This window comes from Octopus sinensis, linkage group LG4 (assembly GCF_006345805.1).
Source record: "Octopus sinensis linkage group LG4, ASM634580v1, whole genome shotgun sequence".
NCBI lineage: Eukaryota > Metazoa > Mollusca > Cephalopoda > Octopoda > Octopodidae > Octopus > Octopus sinensis.
The window spans coordinates 154,375,086-154,381,874 of record NC_043000.1 but is presented as its reverse complement, the minus strand read 5'-3'; the positions used below and the strand labels follow the sequence as shown (position 1 = coordinate 154,381,874).

At 37.6% G+C, this 6,789-nt stretch overlaps 1 protein-coding gene across 5 annotated transcripts in view; it reads left to right on the top strand.

Moving 5' to 3' along the window:
• Positions 1-5,485: 5,485 nt before the first annotated feature.
• The window catches only part of LOC115210280 (fermitin family homolog 2), a 131,905-nt gene continuing 130,601 nt past the window's right edge, over positions 5,486-6,789 (top strand). For 2 of the 5 annotated variants that reach the window (XM_036502594.1, XM_029778775.2), the window contains exon 1: positions 5,486-5,724. The gene's annotated coding sequence lies outside the window, so the exon portion shown is untranslated. Of the gene's footprint in view, positions 5,725-5,822; positions 6,125-6,789 lie in introns of those variants that run through there. The other 3 variants (XM_029778778.2, XM_036502593.1, XM_029778776.2) reach the window with 3 other exon arrangements.

Below are 6,789 nucleotides of genomic sequence, written 5' to 3'. Positions count from 1 at the left end.
GATGGGCAAGGAAGAAAATTAAAACATGGATTAAAGGAAAAGGCAAATGCTAATCGCTGTCGTACAAAGCACTAATCACAGTTTTTATCGTCCTTATAATAATTTTACTTTTATTTTGAACGCCTCATCTCATACTGAATCTGTCTGTCTCTCTCTCCCTCTCGCTCTCCCTCTCTCTCTGTCTCTTTCTCTCTCTCTCAACCGGCCTCCTCCACAACACACTTCTCTACATATCTCATTTACTGTGATCCTGCAGTTTGTCGTTTCTGTCACTGCTAACAATTTTAGTGGAATAACATCTGCATATGGAGAATCTCCGAATCTATGCTACCGATTTATTTTTTCATTGAATCAATTTATTGGAATTTTATTCTCGGTCCCAAACACTTGCCCTGTAGTCTATTTTTATCATTGCACGGAAAGAAATCTTTTGATATTTTAAAAGTAATGTAAAAAAAAAAAACGCGCATGAAAGATTTGGATGAAAGATGGCAGCGATTGGTGCGAGAAATGAAAGCTAAGGGAAGCGTATGAGAAAATGAAACCCAGAAAAAGGATGATGTAATTCGGAGTTTTCAAGAATTTGTGAGTCAGACAGTGTTAGAGAAACTGCTCGACTTCACAAAGATTATCGTAAAAATCCACTTGTTCATTATAATGTATTTTATGTTTTGATAATAAATTCCATATTCAAACAAGACTCTGTCATTTTTAACGGGTACAACGTTAGTTTTATAATGTTTAAGTTTTGCTTTCTTTTATTGGTTTTATACAAGATAAAAGCAGGTAATTAAGATTGTATCTGTTATCTTTTATTTGTTTCGGTTATTGGACTGTGGCCATGCAGGGGCACCGACTCGGACACGTCGACGCACTACTTCGTTTTTTAAAGCTTGGTACTTATTCTTCCGGTCTCTTTTGCTGAACCGCTTGGTTACAGGGGTGTAAACAAACTAACACTGGTTGTCAAGCGATGGAAGGGAGGCGGACACAAAGACGCACACATACATACATACGTGTGTGTATAATATTGAAAATAATGTTCCTCTTCGTACAATGTCATACTTATATTACCCTGAAGAGATCGTACTAATAATGCATAAATTGCTGCATATAAACATGTCGCAATATGCAGTTAGTGCGATCGAAATACGTGTCAGAGAATTATTAGGAATAAGCTAATTGGAAATAAACAAAATTTGAATGTTCAAATTCTTCATTCTCTTTATTATCAATATTGTACTTTACACTCAAAGTAGTCAAGGAATAAACTGTAATATCGGATGGGAGCTAAAGGAAGTTTACCTCGCTGCCAAAAAAAAAAAAAATTTTTTTAATGCCCATCTGAAGGAACCTGTCTTAGCATTTTACTCAAAGAAACTCGGTATCTGCCTAGATATTACATCCCTCCTCTTACTATATATATATGTACGAGGGGAACCCAAAAGAAACTGGAATTTTGCAATGTTATTTTATTCACTAGTGGTTGGAGCAGAGGACTCGCGGGTTCGAATCTCAGACCGGGCGATGTGTGTGTTTATGAACGAAACACCTAAGCTCCACGCGGCTCTCGCAGAAGGTAATGGCGAACTTCTTTCGCCACAACTTTCTATCACTCTTTCCTCCTGCATCTTGCAGCTCACCTGCGACGGACCGTCGTCGCATCCAAGTGGGGAACCTATACGCCAAGGAAACCAGGAAACCGGTCCTTATGAGCCAGGCACGGCTCGTGAAGTAACAAACATTTTATTCACTTAGTTTTACATATTTATACTTTTATCGCCTTCAGAGTATTCTCCATTTGAAGCAATGCACCAGTTCAGACTCGTTTTCCACTATTCGAAGCAGTGCTGGAACTCTAGCGAGGCGATGCCTTTTAACGCCTCTGTCGTTTTTTTCTTCACCTCTTCCACATCCGAAAATTCCGTAGTACCAGCTTCCATCTCCGGTGATGACTTTCGAGAAAAGGTCCTGATCAACTTTCAACCGTGACTGCTTTTGATCTTCCGTAAGCGATGTACAAATGTTGCTGCAACTCTTCATTCGCAATTACTCGCTCAAAATTCGTTGGCAGAAGCTCCAGGACATACCAGTCATATCAACAAGTTCGTCAATTGTTCACTAACGGTCCTCCAAGATTAGTTCAGGAACTTTCATGCTGTTTTCAATCGTTCGGGAGGTCGTCCTGAACGAGATTGGTCTTCAAGCGACAAGTGACCATTCCTAAAGTGTGGAAACCATTCGTAAACTTGTATTCTGCTCATGGCAGCGTTCTTGTAAACTGTTTGAAGCATGGCAACTGTTTTGGCAATCGTTGGATCTAGTTGGTTTGGTTGCCAGCATCAATTTCAGTTCGAATTGATTTCATATTTAGTGTAATGATACACTTTTATAGACTAATGAATGACGTGAAAATCATTTTCGCTGTAAATTAATAAATAAAGAGTTATTAGCAATTAAAGTTTGAAAATTTTGGGTAATTTTAGCCAATCGTAAGCCACAAACACATTCATGCCTGTTTCCATAGTAACAAGCCAAACATGAGAACTCTTTTACCAACTAGAAAGCATGTGTGTTGACAAATATATTCTACGCGATGCTACGCGCATTGACGCTGTGTTCTGTACCTTGTGCCTATCTGTTGCTTGTACCCTGGTCGTGTGATGTGCTAAAAATAACAGCTAAATAGGCCTTAAATCACGCCCCACCATCATTATTATTATTTTTTTTTTGCATAATCTTATGAATTCCCATGTGCTGAGTACAAATTTGCAATAATTTTCTGCAAAATTCCAAATTTTAAAAAAGTTATGAGAGGTTATATGTCGTACATTAAGCAGAATTTGATTTGTTTAGTTTCATATAAAAACACGAGCTATTTTGAGAATGTTGACAGCACATGCAGTCATGCGCAAAATGACAGCTTCCAAATCCTGTTTCCTGACTGGGTGAAAATGATCAATCTTTAAACTTATATAACTTAAAAAGAAAACATTTTTTTCTAGAAAAAGTGAAACAACTCCAGCAATTCAGCTTGGAAAAGTATATTAACGTACCAAATTAAAAATTTTTCGATACACTTTAATTTTTGAAATGCTAGCAACCAAATCAACTAGATTCCAGTCGTTTTCTGCAGCAGAAAACAGAATTTCACTGAAGCACGCTGTTCCTTCTTTTCAGCCATCGCAAAAATTGACGAACAGGGGAGAAGCACTGCAAAACAAAAACGTACCACGTGGCAGTAGGGCTACACTAGACGACGCCGGTCGGCAGACTGATGCCTGATGGTCGCATCAAGTGGCTTCTTGCGGCGGAAGCCCGAACTACAAAAGGGCTTGTCCCACAGAGAATGTTTCCGGTAACTTTTGGGTTCTCCCACGTATATATACATATATATATATATATATATATATATATATATATATATATAAAACAGGCTTCTTTCAGCTTCCATCCACCAAATTCGCTCTCAAGGCACTGGTTAGCCCGGAATTATGATAAGGGTAAGACTTCCACCTGTGCCCCACCAAAAAACCACCCCTTTTTCTTTTACCCCCCCCCCCCATAAATATGCGGAAAAATACGGAGATTATGATTCTGAAATAAATTTCCCAAAAATTTCGTAAAATTTTTTTAAGAATTTCTTTTTTTTTTTCTAAATATGCGGAAAAATATGGGCATTACGATTCTGACAAAAATTTCAAAACATTTCTGTAGTTACGGTTAGGATTAGTGTTGGGGGAAAATGCCGATTTTTGGCAATTTTCCGGAACCTCCGTATCGAAAAACGGGGGTTTTTGACCAAAAAAAAAAAAAAAAATTACTAAACAAATTTGGGAGAAAATGGGGCATGGAGGACTGGCGGAAGTCTTCCCAGGATAAGAAACTTGCTTAAGGTGGCGCGCAGTCAGACTGAATCTAAAGCTACGAGGTTGCAAAGCGCACTCAAATGATAGAAAAAATACGCGTTCAAAACTAAATTAACATTAATTTAAAAAATTAAAACAAAAATGAGTGATTCGGAGATATTACGAAATAACTGCTAGAATTTTAATGAAAATTAATATTACACTTTATAAACGATTTGAGATCAAAAAGCGCAACAGGCTCACTGATTGGAGTTGAACCATGTATCAATCACGGCATTATTGATTACAATATTCTATTTACCAACTTGTTCTGCGAGCGCGGGTTGACCTCTTATCGGCTGTAATGGCAAAACTTATGCGCCTGTCTTTAGAAATAAAAAGTCAGTGGGATTAAATGAACGCATTTCAGACCTATTTAGATTTGTTTCATTAACAATTCTGTTTCTCTCACTACCAAACGTAATGTTCCCACCCTTTTGCCAACCGGTAGGTCCTAACATCCTGCTTTTGTACACCCTTTCTTCTCCTCTGATGACCACACATCATATATAACATTTTCTCAGCCTTACCCACTTCGCTTTGAATAATCAGTTGCTTCGTTTTGTGTGTTGCGGATTTATCAATAAACTTTTAACACTCCTGTACATAAATATAAATAAACTTTTTTTCTTTGTATTGTCTTCTGCATCCATTCATTTTCTTTTTTCGATTTCTTCAGTCAGAAATTGACAGACAGAAGCGTAAATTCAAATAGATTTGATTAAACGTTCACGAAATATATAAACAGATGAATGCACACACACACTCACACACACACATAAAACGCAAGAGGTGTGTGTGTATGTATTTGTTCCCTCTTTCGCCTCCTGCTGCTGCTCAAGCATCCCCGAGAGAGGGAATTGCTGGAATCGTCAATGACCATAGAAGGCAATCCTTAACGATATGACGAAGGAGTGGGGTAAAGAAAGAAGAGTTGTAAACAGAAAAGAATGAAGTCGAAACACTTCAGGAGGAAAGGGGATGGTAAGGGAAAAAGAAAAGACGTAAAAAAAAGGTGCTTGTAGTATATAGGAAGCGGAGGAACAGTAGAATTACATTCATAACCTTCATGTATATATATATATATATATATATATATATATGTGTGAAAAGGTACTTTCACAGTGAACGAAACGAGACTCAAAGACATGCGAAAAACAATTAAACATGTACAAAGTGTCTAGAAGAGGAGGAAATAAACGTTTGTGACACACATAAGCAGCACGTACACACATAACTAAAAAGGTATTAAGAGAAATAAAGAAAAGAAAAGGAAAGCAAGGAAAGATAAGATGTAAAGAGGGAATAAAAAAACAAGCAGGACGAATAAATATAAGAGTCGAATGAGGGAGGGGGAGAAGTGAATGAGTGAGTAAGTGTGAGAGAGATAGATAGATAGATAGAGAGTGAGTAAGTGAAAGAGATAGAGAGAGAGAGAGAAAAGTAATTGACAATCAGAAAAAAAGCTAGAAAAAATCGTGAAGGAAAAAAAGAACGGAAATATGTAGGAGGGGGGAGAAGAGGAGAGAGAAGGAATAAATAGAATGAGAAGGATGTTGAGGCAGCCAATCAGATCGCTAGTTTCTCCTGCTCCACATACTACGTCATACGGCAGCGCACTTAGCAGTGACCAGAGCAAGTTGCTTAACAAATGGCTTACTAACCGTCTCTTTTACTTTACTCGTCCTGGCCTCTGGACTCACAGCAGCCAGTCGGGCATCTCATTGATATTTATTTATTTTTTTTAAATCCTGGAAGAAATTGCAGAAGGTTGGAAAACATTTTTAAAAACAAATTGTCAACTTTTTTTCAAAAGGTACCCGTTACAAAACAATTATCGATTTTATCTGGAGTTTTATATATATTTTTTTTTTCGACTAATTGGTTCACGAAAATACTTCACGAAAGTTACCTCTTTTCACTTCTACCGTCACCGCTTATTGTACTCCGATGGGTCAAGCTACACAAGTACATATGCAGTGAAATAAGCAGTCTGTCTCACTCACTCACTCACATTTACGAGAGTGTCTCTATGTGATTGCGTAGTCTGCTAGAAATAACAACCAATTACCCTCACATCGTCTTAAACAAATGGATATTTTGGATACTGGAGAGTACACTGCCTAAAAGAAAATATGGGTTGGTCACGTCTAGACAGCATTTGATAAGTCATTGGATTAAACAACACATTCTTTCCCATTTATATGCAGATCTATGTAAGCATGGATATATATATACGCAGTTGAAACCGACATGTTATGGCTATGTAATTGTAATGATGTATCTACTGCAAAATGAGTTGGTGATTTTAAATGATCATGGCAATTAACATCATAGATCTGTTAAAATAGAGCCGTGCAGGGCTTATTACCATCATCATCAACGATGACAGCTGTAGTGGGGCGATATTTTAACCGGTGTTTGTATATTTCCTATGGAAGCCGCTGTCCCAGTTTCGCACCCCTGTCATGCTGATCGAGCAGTTATTTCCTTTTAAAACTTGTCATGTCAGACAAAGTTTACGTGTGTGAAAGTTTGTTAACAGCAACGCAAATGTATATATTTTTTTCTTTTTGTGATCGGTGTTCAGTATTAAAAACAATTGGTCTGACAAAACCTTACACTCCTGTGTGAAGTTAGATATATTTTTAGCTGTCATACATTCATACATGTTCTCTGTCAAATACTTCACACGTACCTATTTCTTTATTACCCACAAGGGGCTAAACGCAGAGGGGACAAACAAGGACAAACAAACTGATTAAGTCGATTACATCGACCCCAGTGCATAGCTGGTACTTAATTTATCGACCCCGAAAGGATGAAAGGCAAAGTCAACCTCACACGTACCACATACATGTACAATTTGTTATCGTACACA